This window comes from Ambystoma mexicanum, unplaced genomic scaffold, assembly GCF_040938575.1.
Source record: "Ambystoma mexicanum isolate Mex_15411 unplaced genomic scaffold, UKY_AmexF1_1 Mex_scaf46, whole genome shotgun sequence".
Lineage (NCBI taxonomy): Eukaryota > Metazoa > Chordata > Amphibia > Caudata > Ambystomatidae > Ambystoma > Ambystoma mexicanum.
The window spans coordinates 375810-394631 of NW_027182462.1; the positions used below are offsets into that span (position 1 = coordinate 375810).

The window sequence follows — 18822 nt, forward strand, 5'->3', positions numbered from 1 at the left end:
AATTTGGGATGTAAGCTTGGGAATTTACTAACTGCGCTGATTTTGGCTCCTATAATAGTAAAGAATGGAAACCTACGAGGAAAGTCTTTGACTAATTTCATTCTCCGCCTGCACCAATGAACTTATTTTTACATCTCTATTTCCATATCTGTACTCATTCCTGTCTTTCACAGGGAGGTTGAAAGACTTTGGTCTATGTTTAAATGCAGACTATAAAGAAAAAATACGAGAAAGGTGGGATTCGAACCCACGCGTGCAGAGCACAATGGATTAGCAGTCCATCGCCTTAACCACTCGTCCACCTCGTCTGTTTGGGAACGGTGCTCGAGTCCCATGCTTAAAGAAGAGATAAAACAATGGTGGTGCAAAGTCAGTGAAAAATAGATCATGTTTGTCATAGTAGAAACAAGATCGTTGACTTGTTCTTCCTTACCCGGCCATTGATAGATAAACACATCAAGTTGAAGTTCAGAAAAATATAACAAGAGCTCCTGGAGGGTTCACAACACTAATCCAGAGGAAGGTGCTTGAGCTTCCGTATGGCACACCATTTGTAGTAAAACCAGCATAACGCAAGCTCCAGTTTCCCAGTGTTTGGCATCATTCAACGTTTCCAGCCAAGATCAAAGTTCAGATGCTGCGGCTTCCAGTGATGTCATTGAATTTAAATAGTGAGTGATGGCAATAACCCTTTTCCAATTAAATTTTGCCACATCAACGTCCCTGAAAATAGAGAAAGGCGTGCAACCCAGAACCGCTGTACTGTTCAATAGAGTAAGGGCTTCACCGTGATCATCTGCATCTGTCATCACAAGATTATCAAGGTCTTTTTCTTGAAGAAATTAGGTCCAGAAAGCCGACCTTCCCCACAGACTATTCAGACACCTTGCGCTTGTGGCTTTGTTATAGGCCCGAATCCATTGGTAAAAGGTTGCACAGGTACAATGTGCAATATCAGTTCCTATTCAACAATGTTCAAGAAAATTACCATTTGGAGGCCCTGATGAGGATCGAACTCACGACCCCTGGTTTACAAGACCAGTGCTCTGCCACTGAGCTACAGAGCCCCTCAGGTTATGACGCATAACAGCAACACAACGAGCACACAACATGATGTTTACTGGGTAGACATATTTGAAGGGTGTGTGAGAATGTATGTATATGATTGTGATTTGACCTGTTTTTTTCTGGCCGATTTTTTGAGGAGCAGCTAATTTGTGCGTATTCCGCGCAATTTTAGGGTGACTAATGAGGAGATGTGATGCGTGAAAGTTGAAAAAAACATGTACATGGCAGCAGAGAGACAATATGGATATTACCTTTGCTTTTTTAAATTTCTATCCGGATTCTGGCTCAAAGGGTAGTCAAGCACAGCAGATTGCATTCCTGCCAGTAACACGACAACCTTGTTTGTGTCCTTCTTAATCAACTAACATGCATATTTTCACTTTTGTCTGTATGTTCTTTGAAAGCCAATGGCAATGGTGCTTAGAGCAATGCAGATGTTTAAAAAAGATTTCAAAAGTTAAAATCGACAAAGGTGGGATTCGAAACCACGCGTGTACAGCAGATTAGCAGTCCATCGCCTTAACCACTCGGCCACCTCGTCTACAGGGATTATGTTAGGCATTCAAGTCTTTACAGGTAATAACACAAACATCTTCAAAATAGAACCACAATGCGTTCCTTGTTGAGGTACATCCAGCCGTTTGCAGGAAAACTGCCTCACTTGCTGTTGAGAAAAATTCATCAAAGTCCTGGGGTGTTTATAGGCATCGCCAAGATGACATTGGGAGGTGTTTCAATTGACACGTGTTGAATATGAGGAAGAGCATCATGCTGGCTCCAGTGGCACTGCCTGCAGCATGACAAAAATGTAGAAGGGACATTTGACTGCACCATTGGCTGAACATCAGTGGCAAAGTGTATATCAGGCTAAAAGGTAAGCTCCAGTGGCACAATATGGGCACTACAAGGCACCCATAATTTGGTGTCAGCTAAAAAGACAATGCCAGAGCTTGTGGGTGCTTTTGTACACTTGTGTGTGTGTTTGTGGGTGTAGTTTCATGTCGAAAACCAAAACACAGCAGCTCCAGTGGCGCAATCGGTTAGCGCACGGTACTTATACAGCAGTACATGCAGTGAGCAATGCTGAGGTTTTGAGTTCAAGCCTCACCTGGAGCAACTTTGGAACTTTTTACTAATTCACCTCAAAACTGAATTATTGAACCAATAAATGTTCTGGACATTTTTTGGTTCACCTCAAGGTTTCCTTGATTGTCAGTTAATGTTGTATGACAGCTCCTCTGCCTTTTAGACATGGAATACTCATTGCAAGTTATTTATGGGGTGTTTGCGCTTTAAATACAGCTACGGAGGGTTTTTGAAAATAGAACAGAAAATAAAAAATGTCAACTGTTATTATACTCCATTTTCTGCTGAGCACCACTTACGGAAGACATTTGTAAAGGTAGAAAAAGGGTTACTGGAGTAGGATCCAGGAGACAATATCAACTTACAAAGAATAATGTTGTCTATTTACTGCATTATCGCCTTTGAAGCAAACCTCTGAGAATAAATACCCTTTCACTAATCAGGCAGTCACTTTGATAAAATCAAGCAGAACAAGGATGCTGATAGGAACTCGCCTCATTTGCATATGGGCTAGGGCTTCTGGGAGCCATGAGAATTAGGAGTTGAAGGTTTTGCAGATCGAGATTGCTAAAGGGCTGGGCATTTGCACAGACCTCTCCATGCCTGATTGGTGCCGAAGGTTAGTTGCAAGTGGTCCCCTGCTCACCCTACCTTACACAGGGCCATGCCCAGTTAGGCCCCTCAGGGCTAGGCTCGGCAGGGCTAAGCCCGGCGTTCGTCAGGCGAAGTGCCTGGACCCCTGCTCATCATACCTCAGAATCTGGTCTAGCTATTGCAGACATGGGGAATGGTGCTTATATCCCATTGACAGCGCCCACAAACTGCATACTAATAGCCAATGATGTGTGAATGCGGTCAGGGTAGCAGACATATAGAACAATTGGGTGGGTTCGCTTCCGAACTGGATGCACAGGAGCAGGAGAGAATGGCTGTTGGCGATGTATGCAACTTGCTCTGCGTGAACACATCTACCGACCCCTTCCCCTACACACACGGGCACATACACACACACACACACACATAGCCATTGGAGCTATGCAGAGCTAATCAGAAAGATTGGTAATCATTAGAACATGAAAGATATGTGTTCATTTTTTATTAAACTTGTGGACTCCCGCAGAAACGGAGGGACTCACATCTCTAATTGAGGCTTGCTTACCTCTATACAAATGTGTTTGCTGGCTGTCTTCCTTCAACTGGTATGTGCGGTTGTGTCTGTCTTTGTCTTTCAACACGCCTGGCACGTTTACATTATCAAAGAGATGATTGTATGGAGGTGGGGAACACCCCTCCGTTGCATTGTGAACTTGAACAGTCTTTTCACCAAAGCAGCTACATGCGACATTGCAAGGTTTTTGTCAGTCTTTGCCTGAAAACATTAGGCCTTCCTCTCGAACTCTATTTCACTCCTTCTGTGGAAGACTTCAATTATGAGGATGCATCCCGTCATAAAAGGTTCTCTGTAGATGGTGCAACTCTGGCTTCTCTTCCCCGTGCTTTTTGAAAATAATCCGCCCGAGGCCCTGATGAGGTTTGAACTCATGACCGCTGGTTTACGAGACCAGTGCTCTGCCACTGAGCTACAAGGCCACCTGCTGCTTGCTCACAGCCAACAACAGAAAGTGCAAAGAAACCATGGGTTTTACCTAGTTAGATCTCCAGGTATATGAATTTCTGGTTGTGTAAAAATGGCTGTATATCTCTGCATGTGTTCAGTACGTCATCATACATCTGATTTGCGAAAGCGTGTGTGCTTATGTTGGTGATACATTGTCGGTATGCGTTTGAGTATGTACTTTTACGGGTATGTATGTATTGAGTAGGATGCTGAACAGGTTCATGAGTTTAGATAGCAGGTCAGAATGATGGCAAAAGGAACATGTAAAAGGCAGACAACTAAAAGAAAAAAGAATTTGGGATGTAAGCTTGGGAATTTACTAACTGCGCTGATTTTGGCTCCTATAATAGTAAAGAATGGAAACCTACGAGGAAAGTCTTTGACTAATTTCATTCTCCGCCTGCACCAATGAACTTATTTTTACATCTCTATTTCCATATCTGTACTCATTCCTGTCTTTCACATGGAGGTTGAAAGACTTTGGTCTATGTTTAAATGCAGACTATAAAGAAAAAATACGACGAAGGTGGGATTTGAACCCACGTGTGCAGAGCACAATGGATTAGCAGTCCATCGCCTTAACCACTCGGCCACCTCGTCTGTTTGAGAACGGTGCTCGAGTCCCATGCTTAAAGAAGAGATAAAACAATGGTGGTGCAAAGTCAGTGAAAAATAGATCATGTTTGTCATAGTAGAAACAAGATCGTTGACTCGTTCTTCCTTACCCGGCCATTGATAGATAAACACATCAAGTTGAAGTTCAGAAAAATATAACAAGAGCTCCTGGAGGGTTCACAACACTAATCCAGAGGAAGGTGCTTGAGCTTCCGTATGGCACACCATTAGTAGTAAAACCAGCATAACGCAAGCTCCAGTTTCCCAGTGTTTGGCATCATTCAACGTTTCCAGCCAAGATCAAAGTTCAGATGCTGTTGCTTCCTGTGATGTCATTGAATTTAAATAGTGAGTGATGGCAATAACCCTTTTCCAATTAAATTTTGCCACATCAACGTCCCTGAAAATAGAGAAAGGCGTGCAACCCAGAACCGCTGTACTGTTCAATAGAGTAAGGGCTTCACCGTGATCATCTGCATCTGTCATCACAAGATTATCAAGGTCTTTTTCTTGAAGAAATTAGGTCCAGAAAGCCGACCTTCCCCACAGACTATTCAGACACCTTGCGCTTGTGGCTTTGTTATAGGCCCGAATCCATTGGTAAAAGGTTGCACAGGTACAATGTGCAATATCAGTTCCTATTCAACAATGTTCAAGAAAATTACCATTTGGAGGCCCTGATGAGGATCGAACTCACGACCCCTGGTTTACAAGACCAGTGCTCTGCCACTGAGCTACAGAGCCCCTCAGGTTATGACGCATAACAGCAACACAACGAGCACACAACATGATGTTTACTGGGTAGACATATTTGAAGGGTGTGTGAGAATGTATGTATATGATTGTGATTTGACCTGTTTTTTTCTGGCCGATTTTTTGAGGAGCAGCTAATTTGTGCGTATTCCGCGCAATTTTAGGGTGACTAATGAGGAGATGTGATGCGTGAAAGTTGAAAAAACATGTACATGGCAGCAGAGAGACAATATGGATATTACCTTTGCTTTTTTAAATTTCTATCCGGATTCTGGCTCAAAGGGTAGTCAAGCACAGCAGATTGCATTCCTGCCAGTAACACGACAACCTTGTTTGTGTCCTTCTTAATCAACTAACATGCATATTTTCACTTTTGTCTGTATGTTCTTTGAAAGCCAATGGCAATGGTGCTTAGAGCAATGCAGATGTTTAAAAAAGATTTCAAAAGTTAAAATCGACAAAGGTGGGATTCGAAACCACGCGTGTACAGCAGATTAGCAGTCCATCGCCTTAACCACTCGGCCACCTCGTCTACAGGGATTATGTTAGGCATTCAAGTCTTTACAGGTAATAACACAAACATCTTCAAAATAGAACCACAATGCGTTCCTTGTTGAGGTACATCCAGCCGTTTGCAGGAAAACTGCCTCACTTGCTGTTGAGAAAAATTCATCAAAGTCCTGGGGTGTTTATAGGCATCGCCAAGATGACATTGGGAGGTGTTTCAATTGACACGTGTTGAATATGAGGAAGAGCATCATGCTGGCTCCAGTGGCACTGCCTGCAGCATGACAAAAATGTAGAAGGGACATTTGACTGCACCATTGGCTGAACATCAGTGGCAAAGTGTATATCAGGCTAAAAGGTAAGCTCCAGTGGCACAATATGGGCACTACAAGGCACCCATAATTTGGTGTCAGCTAAAAAGACAATGCCAGAGCTTGTGGGTGCTTTTGTACACTTGTGTGTGTGTTTGTGGGTGTAGTTTCATGTCGAAAACCAAAACACAGCAGCTCAGTGGCGCAATCGGTTAGCGCGCGGTACTTATACAGCAGTACATGCAGTGAGCAATGCCGAGGTTGTGAGTTCAAGCCTCACCTGGAGCAACTTTGGAACTTTTTACTAATTCACCCCAAAACTGAATTATTGAACCAATAAATGTTCTGGACATTTTTTGGTTCACCTCAAGGTTTCCTTGATTGTCAGTTAATGTTGTATGACAGCTCCTCTGCCTTTTAGACATGGAATACTCATTGCAAGTTATTTATGGGGTGTTTGCGCTTTAAATACAGCTACGGAGGGTTTTTGAAAATAGAACAGAAAATAAAAAATGTCAACTGTTATTATACTCCATTTTCTGCTGAGCACCACTTACGGAAGACATTTGTAAAGGTAGAAAAAGGGTTACTGGAGTAGGATCCAGGAGACAATATCAACTTACAAAGAATAATGTTGTCTATTTACTGCATTATCGCCTTTGAAGCAAACCTCTGAGAATAAATACCCTTTCACTAATCAGGCAGTCACTTTGATAAAATCAAGCAGAACAAGGATGCTGATAGGAACTCGCCTCATTTGCATATGGGCTAGGGCTTCTGGGAGCCATGAGAATTAGGAGTTGAAGGTTTTGCAGATCGAGATTGCTAAAGGGCTGGGCATTTGCACAGACCTCTCCATGCCTGATTGGTGCCGAAGGTTAGTTGCAAGTGGTCCCCTGCTCAGCCTACCTTACACAGGGCCATGCCCAGTTAGGCCCCTCAGGGCTAGGCCCGGCAGGGCTAAGCCCGGCGTTCGTCAGGCGAAGTGCCTGGACCCCTGCTCATCATACCTCAGAATCTGGTCTAGCTATTGCAGACATGGGGAATGGTGCTTATATCCCATTGACAGCGCCCACAAGCTGCATACTAATAGCCAATGATGTGTGAATGCGGTCAGGTTAGCAGACATATAGAACAATTGGGTGGGTTCGCTTCCGAACTGGATGCACAGGAGCAGGAGAGAATGGCTGTTGGCGATGTATGCAACTTGCTCTGCGTGAACACATCTACCGACCCCTTCCCCTACACACACATAGCCATTGGAGCTATGCAGAGCTAATCAGAAAGATTGGTAATCATTAGAACATGAAAGATATGTGTTCATTTTTTATTAAACTTGTGGACTCCCGCAGAAACGGAGGGACTCACATCTCTAATTGAGGCTTGCTTACCTCTATACAAATGTGTTTGCTGGCTGTCTTTCTTCAACTGGTATGTGCGGTTGTGTCTGTCTTTGTCTTTCAACACGCCTGGCACGTTTACATTATCAAAGAGATGATTGTATGGAGATGGGGAACACCCCTCCGTTGCATTGTGAACTTGAACAGTCTTTTCACCAAAGCAGCTACATGCGACATTGCAAGGTTTTTGTCAGTCTTTGCCTGAAAACATTAGGCCTTCCTCTCGAACTCTATTTCACTCCTTCTGTGGAAGACTTCAATTATGAGGATGCATCCCGTCATAAAAGGTTCTCTGTAGATGGTGCAACTCTGGCTTCTCTTCCCCGTGCTTTTTGAAAATAATCCGCCCGAAGCCCTGATGAGGTTTGAACTCATGACCCCTGGTTTACGAGACCAGTGCTCTGCCACTGAGCTACAAGGCCACCTGCTGCTTGCTCACAGCCAACAACAGAAAGTGCAAAGAAACCATGGGTTTTACCTAGTTAGATCTCCAGGTATATGAATTTCTGGTTGTGTAAAAATGGCTGTATATCTCTGCATGTGTTCAGTACGTCATCATACATCTGATTTGCGAAAGCGTGTGTGCTTATGTTGGTGATACATTGTCGGTATGCGTTTGAGTATGTACTTTTACGGGTATGTATGTATTGAGTAGGATGCTGAACAGGTTCATGAGTTTAGATAGCAGGTCAGAATGATGGCAAAAGGAACATGTAAAAGGCAGACAACTAAAAGAAAAAAGAATTTGGGATGTAAGCTTGGGAATTTACTAACTGCGCTGATTTTGGCTCCTATAATAGTAAAGAATGGAAACCTACGAGGAAAGTCTTTGACTAATTTCATTCTCCGCCTGCACCAATGAACTTATTTTTACATCTCTATATGCATCTACCTTACAGCAAATCTACTCTACCATACAGGCCTGGATGGCTACCAACGGCCTCTGCTTGAACGGGGACAAGACCGAAATCCTCATTTTAGGACAGAAATCGACCCTCTCCAAACTCAACCCACTGTACATCAATTTCAACATAGACAATTGCATCATCCCTGTCCTATCCTCAGTCAAAACACTGGGGGTTCACATAGACGCAACACTTTCCATGGACAAACAAGTCAGCGCCATAGTCTCGGCCTCAGCACTTACTACTAAACTCATTAATGCAATAAAACCATTCCTAACCAAGGATAGCTGCCTCTCCATCGCCCGAGCAACTATAGGAGCCAAACTAGACTATTGTAATGCACTCCTAGCCGGAACCTCCCAAAAAAACCTATCTAGGCTCCAAACCACTCAAAACAATGCTCTCAGAGCAGCCCTCAGCATACCCAAAAGAGAACACATCACACAGGCCAGAATAGCTGCACATTGGCTCCCAGTTAAAGACCGTATTTCCTTCAAAATCCTCACAACCACCCACAAATGTATCAACCGAACAGCTCCCTCCTATTTATCAGACACGATAGATAGATACCAATCCACAAGACCTAGACGAGCACAATATACGAACCAACTAACAATACCTCGCATCAACAGAACCAAAGCAGGAGGTATAGGCTTCCCTTTCCTCGCACCTAAACTCTGGAACTCCCTTCCCACTGACCTCAGAGCTGATACATCTCTATTCTCCTTCCGAAAAAAGCTTAAAACTGCACTATTCAACTAATCACGATTGCATGTACTCCTGCTGCTTTTGCACACATGCAAAAATGTATCCACTTGAACTGTATGTAACTAAGTAAGCAACTCTGTAACCAGCGCCACGATGCCTTCGGTCTGATGTGCGCTTAACAAATGCGAATAAATAAATAAATAAATAAATATCTGTACTCATTCCTGTCTTTCACAGGGAGGTTGAAAGACTTTGGTCTATGTTTAAATGCAGACTATAAAGAAAAAATACGACGAAGGTGGGATTTGAACCCACGCGTGCAGAGCACAATGGATTAGCAGTCCATAACCACTCGGCCACCTCGTCTGTTTGGGAGCGGTGCTCGAGTCCCATGCTTAAAGAAGAGATCAAACAATGGTGGTGCAAAGTCAGTGAAAAATAGATCATGTTTGTCATAGTAGAAACAAGATCGTTGACTCGTTCTTCCTTACCCGGCCATTGATAGATAAACACATCAAGTTGAAGTTCAGAAAAATATAACAAGAGCTCCTGGAGGGTTCACAACACTAATCCAGAGGAAGGTGCTTGAGCTTCCGTATGGCACACCATTAGTAGTAAAACCAGCATAACGCAAGCTCCAGTTTCCCAGTGTTTGGCATCATTCAACGTTTCCAGCCAAGATCAAAGTTCAGATGCTGCTGCTTCCTGTGATGTCATTGAATTTAAATAGTGAGTGATGGCAATAACCCTTTTCCAATTAAATTTTGCCACATCAACGTCCCTGAAAATAGAGAAAGGCGTGCAACCCAGAACCGCTGTACTGTTCAATAGAGTAAGGGCTTCACCGTGATCATCTGCATCTGTCATCACAAGATTATCAAGGTCTTTTTCTTGAAGAAATTAGGTCCAGAAAGCCGACCTTCCCCACAGACTATTCAGACACCTTGCGCTTGTGGCTTTGTTATAGGCCCGAATCCATTGGTAAAAGGTTGCACAGGTACAATGTGCAATATCAGTTCCTATTCAACAATGTTCAAGAAAATTACCATTTGGAGGCCCTGATGAGGATCGAACTCACGACCGCTGGTTTACAAGACCAGTGCTCTGCCACTGAGCTACAGAGCCCCTCAGGTTATGACGCATAACAGCAACACAACGAGCACACAACATGATGTTTACTGGGTAGACATATTTGAAGGGTGTGTGAGAATGTATGTATATGATTGTGATTTGACCTGTTTTTTTCTGGGCGATTTTTTGAGGAGCAGCTAATTTGTGCGTATTCCGCGCAATTTTAGGGTGACTAATGAGGAGATGTGATGCGTGAAAGTTGAAAAAAACATGTACATGGCAGCAGAGAGACAATATGGATATTACCTTTGCTTTTTTAAATTTCTATCCGGATTCTGGCTCAAAGGGTAGTCAAGCACAGCAGATTGCATTCCTGCCAGTAACACGACAACCTTGTTTGTGTCCTTCTTAATCAACTAACATGCATATTTTCACTTTTGTCTGTATGTTCTTTGAAAGCCAATGGCAATGGTGCTTAGAGCAATGCAGATGTTTAAAAAAGATTTCAAAAGTTAAAATCGACAAAGGTGGGATTCGAAACCACGCGTGTACAGCAGATTAGCAGTCCATCGCCTTAACCACTCGGCCACCTCGTCTACAGGGATTATGTTAGGCATTCAAGTCTTTACAGGTAATAACACAAACATCTTCAAAATAGAACCACAATGCGTTCCTTGTTGAGGTACATCCAGCCGTTTGCAGGAAAACTGCCTCACTTGCTGTTGAGAAAAATTCATCAAAGTCCTGGGGTGTTTATAGGCATCGCCAAGATGACATTGGGAGGTGTTTCAATTGACACGTGTTAAATATGAGGAAGAGCATCATGCTGGCTCCAGTGGCACTGCCTGCAGCATGACAAAAATGTAGAAGGGACATTTGACTGCACCATTGGCTGAACATCAGTGGCAAAGTGTATATCAGGCTAAAAGGTAAGCTCCAGTGGCACAATATGGGCACTACAAGGCACCCATAATTTGGTGTCAGCTAAAAAGACAATGCCAGAGCTTGTGGGTGCTTTTGTACACTTGTGTGTGTGTTTGTGGGTGTAGTTTCATGTCGAAAACCAAAACACAGCAGCTCCAGTGGCGCAATCGGTTAGCGCGCGGTACTTATACAGCAGTACATGCAGTGAGCAATGCCGAGGTTGTGAGTTCAAGCCTCACCTGGAGCAACTTTGGAACTTTTTACTAATTCACCTCAAAACTGAATTATTGAACCAATAAATGTTCTGGACATTTTTTGGTTCACCTCAAGGTTTCCTTGATTGTCAGTTAATGTTGTATGACAGCTCCTCTGCCTTTTAGACATGGAATACTCATTGCAAGTTATTTATGGGGTGTTTGCGCTTTAAATACAGCTACGGAGGGTTTTTGAAAATAGAACAGAAAATAAAAAATGTCAACTGTTATTATACTCCATTTTCTGCTGAGCACCACTTACGGAAGACATTTGTAAAGGTAGAAAAAGGGTTACTGGAGTAGGATCCAGGAGACAATATCAACTTACAAAGAATAATGTTGTCTATTTACTGCATTATCGCCTTTGAAGCAAACCTCTGAGAATAAATACCCTTTCACTAATCAGGCAGTCACTTTGATAAAATCAAGCAGAACAAGGATGCTGATAGGAACTCGCCTCATTTGCATATGGGCTAGGGCTTCTGGGAGCCATGAGAATTAGGAGTTGAAGGTTTTGCAGATCGAGATTGCTAAAGGGCTGGGCATTTGCACAGACCTCTCCATGCCTGATTGGTGCCGAAGGTTAGTTGCAAGTGGTCCCCTGCTCACCCTACCTTACACAGGGCCATGCCCAGTTAGGCCCCTCAGGGCTAGGCCCGGCAGGGCTAAGCCCGGCGTTCGTCAGGCGAAGTGCCTGGACCCCTGCTCATCATACCTCAGAATCTGGTCTAGCTATTGCAGACATGGGGAATGGTGCTTATATCCCATTGACAGCGCCCACAAGCTGCATACTAATAGCCAATGATGTGTGAATGCGGTCAGGGTAGCAGACATATAGAACAATTGGGTGGGTTCGCTTCCGAACTGGATGCACAGGAGCAGGAGAGAATGGCTGTTGGCGATGTATGCAACTTGCTCTGCGTGAACACATCTACCGACCCCTTCCCCTACACACACGGGCACATACACACACACACACACACACATAGCCTTTGGAGCTATGCAGAGCTAATCAGAAAGATTGGTAATCATTAGAACATGAAAGATATGTGTTCATTTTTTATTAAACTTGTGGACTCCCGCAGAAACGGAGGGACTCACATCTCTAATTGAGGCTTGCTTACCTCTATACAAATGTGTTTGCTGGCTGTCTTTCTTCAACTGGTATGTGCGGTTGTGTCTGTCTTTGTCTTTCAACACGCCTGGCACGTTTACATTATCAAAGAGATGATTGTATGGATGTGGGGAACACCCCTCCGTTGCATTGTGAACTTGAACAGTCTTTTCACCAAAGCAGCTACATGCGACATTGCAAGGTTTTTGTCAGTCTTTGCCTGAAAACATTAGGCCTTCCTCTCGAACTCTATTTCACTCCTTCTGTGGAAGACTTCAATTATGAGGATGCATCCCGTCATAAAAGGTTCTCTGTAGATGGTGCAACTCTGGCTTCTCTTCCCCGTGCTTTTTGAAAATAATCCGCCCGAGGCCCTGATGAGGTTTGAACTCATGACCGCTGGTTTACGAGACCAGTGCTCTGCCACTGAGCTACAAGGCCACCTGCTGCTTGCTCACAGCCAACAACAGAAAGTGCAAAGAAACCATGGGTTTTACCTAGTTAGATCTCCAGGTATATGAATTTCTGGTTGTGTAAAAATGGCTGTATATCTCTGCATGTGTTCAGTACGTCATCATACATCTGATTTGCGAAAGCGTGTGTGCTTATGTTGGTGATACATTGTCGGTATGCGTTTGAGTATGTACTTTTACGGGTATGTATGTATTGAGTAGGATGCTGAACAGGTTCATGAGTTTAGATAGCAGGTCAGAATGATGGCAAAAGGAACATGTAAAAGGCAGACAACTAAAAGAAAAAAGAATTTGGGATGTAAGCTTGGGAATTTACTAACTGCGCTGATTTTGGCTCCTATAATAGTAAAGAATGGAAACCTACGAGGAAAGTCTTTGACTAATTTCATTCTCCGCCTGCACCAATGAACTTATTTTTACATCTCTATTTACATATCTGTACTCATTCCTGTCTTTCACAGGGAGGTTGAAAGACTTTGGTCTATGTTTAAATGCAGACTATAAAGAAAAAATACGACGAAGGTGGGATTTGAACCCACGCGTGCAGAGCACAATGAATTAGCAGTCCATCGCCTTAACCACTCGGCCACCTCGTCTGTTTGGGAACGGTGCTCGAGTCCCATGCTTAAAGAAGAGATAAAACAATGGTGGTGCAAAGTCAGTGAAAAATAGATCATGTTTGTCATAGTAGAAACAAGATCGTTGACTCGTTCTTCCTTACCCGGCCATTGATAGATAAACACATCAAGTTGAAGTTCAGAAAAATATAACAAGAGCTCCTGGAGGGTTCACAACACTAATCCAGAGGAAGGTGCTTGAGCTTCCGTATGGCACACCATTAGTAGTAAAACCAGCATAACGCAAGCTCCAGTTTCCCAGTGTTTGGCATCATTCAACGTTTCCAGCCAAGATCAAAGTTCAGATGCTGCTGCTTCCTGTGATGTCATTGAATTTAAATAGTGAGTGATGGCAATAACCCTTTTCCAATTAAATTTTGCCACATCAACGTCCCTGAAAATAGAGAAAGGCGTGCAACCCAGAACCGCTGTACTGTTCAATAGAGTAAGGGCTTCACCGTGATCATCTGCATCTGTCATCACAAGATTATCAAGGTCTTTTTCTTGAAGAAATTAGGTCCAGAAAGCCGACCTTCCCCACAGACTATTCAGACACCTTGCGCTTGTGGCTTTGTTATAGGCCCGAATCCATTGGTAAAAGGTTGCACAGGTACAATGTGCAATATCAGTTCCTATTCAACAATGTTCAAGAAAATTACCGTTTGGAGGCCCTGATGAGGATCGAACTCACGACCCCTGGTTTACAAGACCAGTGCTCTGCCACTGAGCTACAGAGCCCCTCAGGTTATGACGCATAACAGCAACACAACGAGCACACAACATGATGTTTACTGGGTAGACATATTTGAAGGGTGTGTGAGAATGTATGTATATGATTGTGATTTGACCTGTTTTTTTCTGGGCGATTTTTTGAGGAGCAGCTAATTTGTGCGTATTCCGCGCAATTTTAGGGTGACTAATGAGGAGATGTGATGCGTGAAAGTTGAAAAAAACATGTACATGGCAGCAGAGAGACAATATGGATATTACCTTTGCTTTTTTAAATTTCTATCCGGATTCTGGCTCAAAGGGTAGTCAAGCACAGCAGATTGCATTCCTGCCAGTAACACGACAACCTTGTTTGTGTCCTTCTTAATCAACTAACATGCATATTTTCACTTTTGTCTGTATGTTCTTTGAAAGCCAATGGCAATGGTGCTTAGAGCAATGCAGATGTTTAAAAAAGATTTCAAAAGTTAAAATCGACAAAGGTGGGATTCGAAACCACGCGTGTACAGCAGATTAGCAGTCCATCGCCTTAACCACTCGGCCACCTCGTCTACAGGGATTATGTTAGGCATTCAAGTCTTTACAGGTAATAACACAAACATCTTCAAAATAGAACCACAATGCGTTCCTTGTTGAGGTACATCCAGCCGTTTGCAGGAAAACTGCCTCACTTGCTGTTGAGAAAAATTCATCAAAGTCCTGGGGTGTTTATAGGCATCGCCAAGATGACATTGGGAGGTGTTTCAATTGACACGTGTTGAATATGAGGAAGAGCATCATGCTGGCTCCAGTGGCACTGCCTGCAGCATGACAAAAATGTAGAAGGGACATTTGACTGCACCATTGGCTGAACATCAGAGGCAAAGTGTATATCAGGCTAAAAGGTAAGCTCCAGTGGCACAATATGGGCACTACAAGGCACCCATAATTTGGTGTCAGCTAAAAAGACAATGCCAGAGCTTGTGGGTGCTTTTGTACACTTGTGTGTGTGTTTGTGGGTGTAGTTTCATGTCGAAAACCAAAACACAGCAGCTCCAGTGGCGCAATCGGTTAGCGCGCGGTACTTATACAGCAGTACATGCAGTGAGCAATGCCGAGGTTGTGAGTTCAAGCCTCACCTGGAGCAACTTTGGAACTTTTTACTAATTCACCTCAAAACTGAATTATTGAACCAATAAATGTTCTGGACATTTTTTGGTTCACCTCAAGGTTTCCTTGATTGTCAGTTAATGTTGTATGACAGCTCCTCTGCCTTTTAGACATGGAATACTCATTGCAAGTTATTTATGGGGTGTTTGCGCTTTAAATACAGCTACGGAGGGTTTTTGAAAATAGAACAGAAAATAAAAAATGTCAACTGTTATTATACTCCATTTTCTGCTGAGCACCACTTACGGAAGACATTTGTAAAGGTAGAAAAAGGGTTACTGGAGTAGGATCCAGGAGACAATATCAACTTACAAAGAATAATGTTGTCTATTTACTGCATTATCGCCTTTGAAGCAAACCTCTGAGAATAAATACCCTTTCACTAATCAGGCAGTCACTTTGATAAAATCAAGCAGAACAAGGATGCTGATAGGAACTCGCCTCATTTGCATATGGGCTAGGGCTTCTGGGAGCCATGAGAATTAGGAGTTGAAGGTTTTGCAGATCGAGATTGCTAAAGGGCTGGGCATTTGCACAGACCTCTCCATGCCTGATTGGTGCCGAAGGTTAGTTGCAAGTGGTCCCCTGCTCAGCCTACCTTACACAGGGCCATGCCCAGTTAGGCCCCTCAGGGCTAGGCCCGGCAGGGCTAAGCCCGGCGTTCGTCAGGCGTTCGTCAGGCGAAGTGCCTGGACCCTTGCTCATCATACCTCAGAATCTGGTCTAGCTATTGCAGACATGGGGAATGGTGCTTATATCCCATTGACAGCGCCCACAAGCTGCATACTAATAGCCAATGATGTGTGAATGCGGTCAGGGTAGCAGACATATAGAACAATTGGGTGGGTTCGCTTCCGAACTGGATGCACAGGAGCAGGAGAGAATGGCTGTTGGCGATGTATGCAACTTGCTCTGCGTGAACACATCTACCGACCCCTTCCCCTACACACACGGGCACATACACACACACACACACATAGCCATTGGAGCTACGCAGAGCTAATCAGAAAGATTGGTAATCATTAGAACATGAAAGATATGTGTTCATTTTTTATTAAACTTGTGGACTCCCGCAGAAACGGAGGGACTCACATCTCTAATTGAGGCTTGCTTACCTCTATACAAATGTGTTTGCTGGCTGTCTTTCTTCAACTGGTATGTGCGGTTGTGTCTGTCTTTGTCTTTCAACACGCCTGGCACGTTTACATTATCAAAGAGATGATTGTATGGAGATGGGGAACACCCCTCCGTTGCATTGTGAACTTGAACAGTCTTTTCACCAAAGCAGCTACATGCGACATTGCAAGGTTTTTGTCAGTCTTTGCCTGAAAACATTAGGCCTTCCTCTCGAACTCTATTTCACTCCTTCTGTGGAAGACTTCAATTATGAGGATGCATCCCGTCATAAAAGGTTCTCTGTAGATGGTGCAACTCTGGCTTCTCTTCCCCGTGCTTTTTGAAAATAATCCGCCCGAGGCCCTGATGAGGTTTGAACTCATGACCCCTAGTTTACGAGACCAGTGCTCTGCCACTGAGCTACAAGGCCACCTGCTGCTTGCTCACAGCCAACAACAGAAAGTGCAAAGAAACCATGGGTTTTACCTAGGTAGATCTCCAGGTATATGAATTTCTGGTTGTGTAAAAATGGCTGTATATCTCTGCATGTGTTCAGTACGTCATCATACATCTGATTTGCGAAAGCGTGTGTGCTTATGTTGGTGATACATTGTCGGTATGCGTTTGAGTATGTACTTTTACGGGTATGTATGTATTGAGTAGGATGCTGAACAGGTTCATGAGTTTAGATAGCAGGTCAGAATGATGGCAAAAGGAACATGTAAAAGGCAGACAACTAAAAGAAAAAAGAATTTGGGATGTAAGCTTGGGAATTTACTAACTGTGCTGATTTTGGCTCCTATAATAGTAAAGAATGGAAACCTACGAGGAAAGTCTTTGACTAATTTCATTCTCCGCCTGCACCAATGAACTTATTTTTACATCTCTATTTCCATATCTGTACTCATTCCTGTCTTTCACAGGGAGGTTGAAAGACTTTGGTCTATGTTTAAATGCAGACTATAAAGAAAAAACACAACGAAGGTGGGATTCGAACCCACGCGTGCAGAGCACAATGGATTAGCAGTCCATCGCCTTAACCACTCGGCCACCTCGTCTGTTTGGGAACAGTGCTCGAGTCCCATGCTTAAAGAAGAGATAAAACAATGGTGGTGCAAAGTCAGTGAAAAATAGATCATGTTTGTCATAGTAGAAACAAGATTGTTGACTCGTTCTTCCTTACCCGGCCATTGATAGATAAACACATCAAGTTGAAGTTCAGAAAAATATAACAAGAGCTCCTGGAGGGTTCACAACACTAATCCAGAGGAAGGTGCTTGAGCTTCCGTATGGCACACCATTAGTAGTAAAACCAGCATAACGCAAGCTCCAGTTTCCCAGTGTTTGGCATCATTCAACGTTTCCAGCCAAGATCAAAGTTCAGATGCTGCTGCTTCCTGTGATGTCATTGAATTTAAATAGTGAGTGATGGCAATAACCCTTTTCCAATTAAATTTTGCCACATCAACGTCCCTGAAAATAGAGAAAGGCGTGCAAACCAGAACCGCTGTACTGTTCAATAGAGTAAGGGCTTCACCGTGATCATCTGCATCTGTCATCACAAGATTATCAAGGTCTTTTTCTTGAAGAAATTAGGTCCAGAAAGCCGACCTTCCCCACAGACTATTCAGACACCTTGCGCTTGTGGCTTTGTTATAGGCCCGAATCCATTGGTAAAAGGTTGCACAGGTACAATGTGCAATATCAGTTCCTATTCAACAATGTTCAAGAAAATTACCATTTGGAGGCCCTGATGAGGATCGAACTCACGACCCCTGGTTTACAAGACCAGTGCTCTGCCACTGAGCTACAGAGCCCCTCAGGTTATGACGCATAACAGCAACACAACGAGCACACAACATGATGTTTACTGGGTAGACATATTTGAAGGGTGTGTGAGAATGTATGTATATGATTGTGATTTGACCTGTTTTTTTCTGGCCGATTTTTTGAGGAGCAGCTAATTTGTGCGTATTCCGCGCAATTTTAGGGTGACTAATGAGGAGATGTGATGCGTGAAAGTTGAAAAAAACATGTACATGGCAGCAGAGAGACAATATGGATATTACCTTTGCTTTTTTAAATTTCTATCCGGATTCTGGCTCAAAGGGTAGTCAAGCACAGCAGATTGCATTCCTGCCAGTAACACGACAACCTTGTTTGTGTCCTTCTTAATCAACTAACATGCATATTTTCACTTTTGTCTGTATGTTCTTTGAAAGCCAATGGCAATGGTGCTTAGAGCAATGCAGATGTTTAAAAAAGATTTCAAAAGTTAAAATCGACAAAGGTGGGATTCGAAACCACGCGTGTACAGCAGATTAGTAGTCCATCGCCTTAACCACTCGGCCACCTCGTCTACAGGGATTATGTTAGGCATTCAAGTCTTTACAGGTAATAACAC

General features: G+C 43.4%; 17 non-coding genes across 17 annotated transcripts; 4 read left to right on the forward strand and 13 right to left on the reverse strand.

Moving 5' to 3' along the window:
• Positions 1–226: 226 nt before the first annotated feature.
• TRNAS-GCU (transfer RNA serine (anticodon GCU)) lies at positions 227–308 on the reverse strand. The gene has a single exon. It is a non-coding gene; the product is annotated as a tRNA-Ser (tRNA).
• A 687-nt stretch (positions 309–995) lies between these two features.
• On the reverse strand, positions 996–1067 carry TRNAT-UGU (transfer RNA threonine (anticodon UGU)). The gene has a single exon. It is a non-coding gene; the product is annotated as a tRNA-Thr (tRNA).
• Positions 1068–2089: 1022 nt separating this feature from the next.
• TRNAI-UAU (transfer RNA isoleucine (anticodon UAU)) lies at positions 2090–2184 on the forward strand. Its single transcript has 2 exons — positions 2090–2127; positions 2149–2184. It is a non-coding gene; the product is annotated as a tRNA-Ile (tRNA).
• Positions 2185–3672: 1488 nt separating this feature from the next.
• TRNAT-CGU (transfer RNA threonine (anticodon CGU)) lies at positions 3673–3744 on the reverse strand. Its single transcript has one exon. It is a non-coding gene; the product is annotated as a tRNA-Thr (tRNA).
• A 546-nt stretch (positions 3745–4290) lies between these two features.
• Positions 4291–4372, reverse strand: TRNAS-GCU (transfer RNA serine (anticodon GCU)). Its single transcript has one exon. It is a non-coding gene; the product is annotated as a tRNA-Ser (tRNA).
• A 687-nt stretch (positions 4373–5059) lies between these two features.
• On the reverse strand, positions 5060–5131 carry TRNAT-UGU (transfer RNA threonine (anticodon UGU)). The gene has a single exon. It is a non-coding gene; the product is annotated as a tRNA-Thr (tRNA).
• A 1021-nt stretch (positions 5132–6152) lies between these two features.
• TRNAI-UAU (transfer RNA isoleucine (anticodon UAU)) lies at positions 6153–6246 on the forward strand. The gene is made up of 2 exons: positions 6153–6189; positions 6211–6246. It is a non-coding gene; the product is annotated as a tRNA-Ile (tRNA).
• Positions 6247–7708: 1462 nt separating this feature from the next.
• Positions 7709–7780, reverse strand: TRNAT-CGU (transfer RNA threonine (anticodon CGU)). Its single transcript has one exon. It is a non-coding gene; the product is annotated as a tRNA-Thr (tRNA).
• A 2244-nt stretch (positions 7781–10024) lies between these two features.
• Positions 10025–10096, reverse strand: TRNAT-UGU (transfer RNA threonine (anticodon UGU)). Its single transcript has one exon. It is a non-coding gene; the product is annotated as a tRNA-Thr (tRNA).
• Positions 10097–11118: 1022 nt separating this feature from the next.
• TRNAI-UAU (transfer RNA isoleucine (anticodon UAU)) lies at positions 11119–11213 on the forward strand. Its single transcript has 2 exons — positions 11119–11156; positions 11178–11213. It is a non-coding gene; the product is annotated as a tRNA-Ile (tRNA).
• A 1490-nt stretch (positions 11214–12703) lies between these two features.
• On the reverse strand, positions 12704–12775 carry TRNAT-CGU (transfer RNA threonine (anticodon CGU)). The gene has a single exon. It is a non-coding gene; the product is annotated as a tRNA-Thr (tRNA).
• A 546-nt stretch (positions 12776–13321) lies between these two features.
• On the reverse strand, positions 13322–13403 carry TRNAS-GCU (transfer RNA serine (anticodon GCU)). Its single transcript has one exon. It is a non-coding gene; the product is annotated as a tRNA-Ser (tRNA).
• Positions 13404–14090: 687 nt separating this feature from the next.
• Positions 14091–14162, reverse strand: TRNAT-UGU (transfer RNA threonine (anticodon UGU)). The gene has a single exon. It is a non-coding gene; the product is annotated as a tRNA-Thr (tRNA).
• Positions 14163–15184: 1022 nt separating this feature from the next.
• Positions 15185–15279, forward strand: TRNAI-UAU (transfer RNA isoleucine (anticodon UAU)). The gene is made up of 2 exons: positions 15185–15222; positions 15244–15279. It is a non-coding gene; the product is annotated as a tRNA-Ile (tRNA).
• A 1497-nt stretch (positions 15280–16776) lies between these two features.
• On the reverse strand, positions 16777–16848 carry TRNAT-CGU (transfer RNA threonine (anticodon CGU)). Its single transcript has one exon. It is a non-coding gene; the product is annotated as a tRNA-Thr (tRNA).
• A 546-nt stretch (positions 16849–17394) lies between these two features.
• On the reverse strand, positions 17395–17476 carry TRNAS-GCU (transfer RNA serine (anticodon GCU)). The gene has a single exon. It is a non-coding gene; the product is annotated as a tRNA-Ser (tRNA).
• Positions 17477–18163: 687 nt separating this feature from the next.
• TRNAT-UGU (transfer RNA threonine (anticodon UGU)) lies at positions 18164–18235 on the reverse strand. Its single transcript has one exon. It is a non-coding gene; the product is annotated as a tRNA-Thr (tRNA).
• Between the last annotated feature and the right edge of the window lie 587 nt (positions 18236–18822).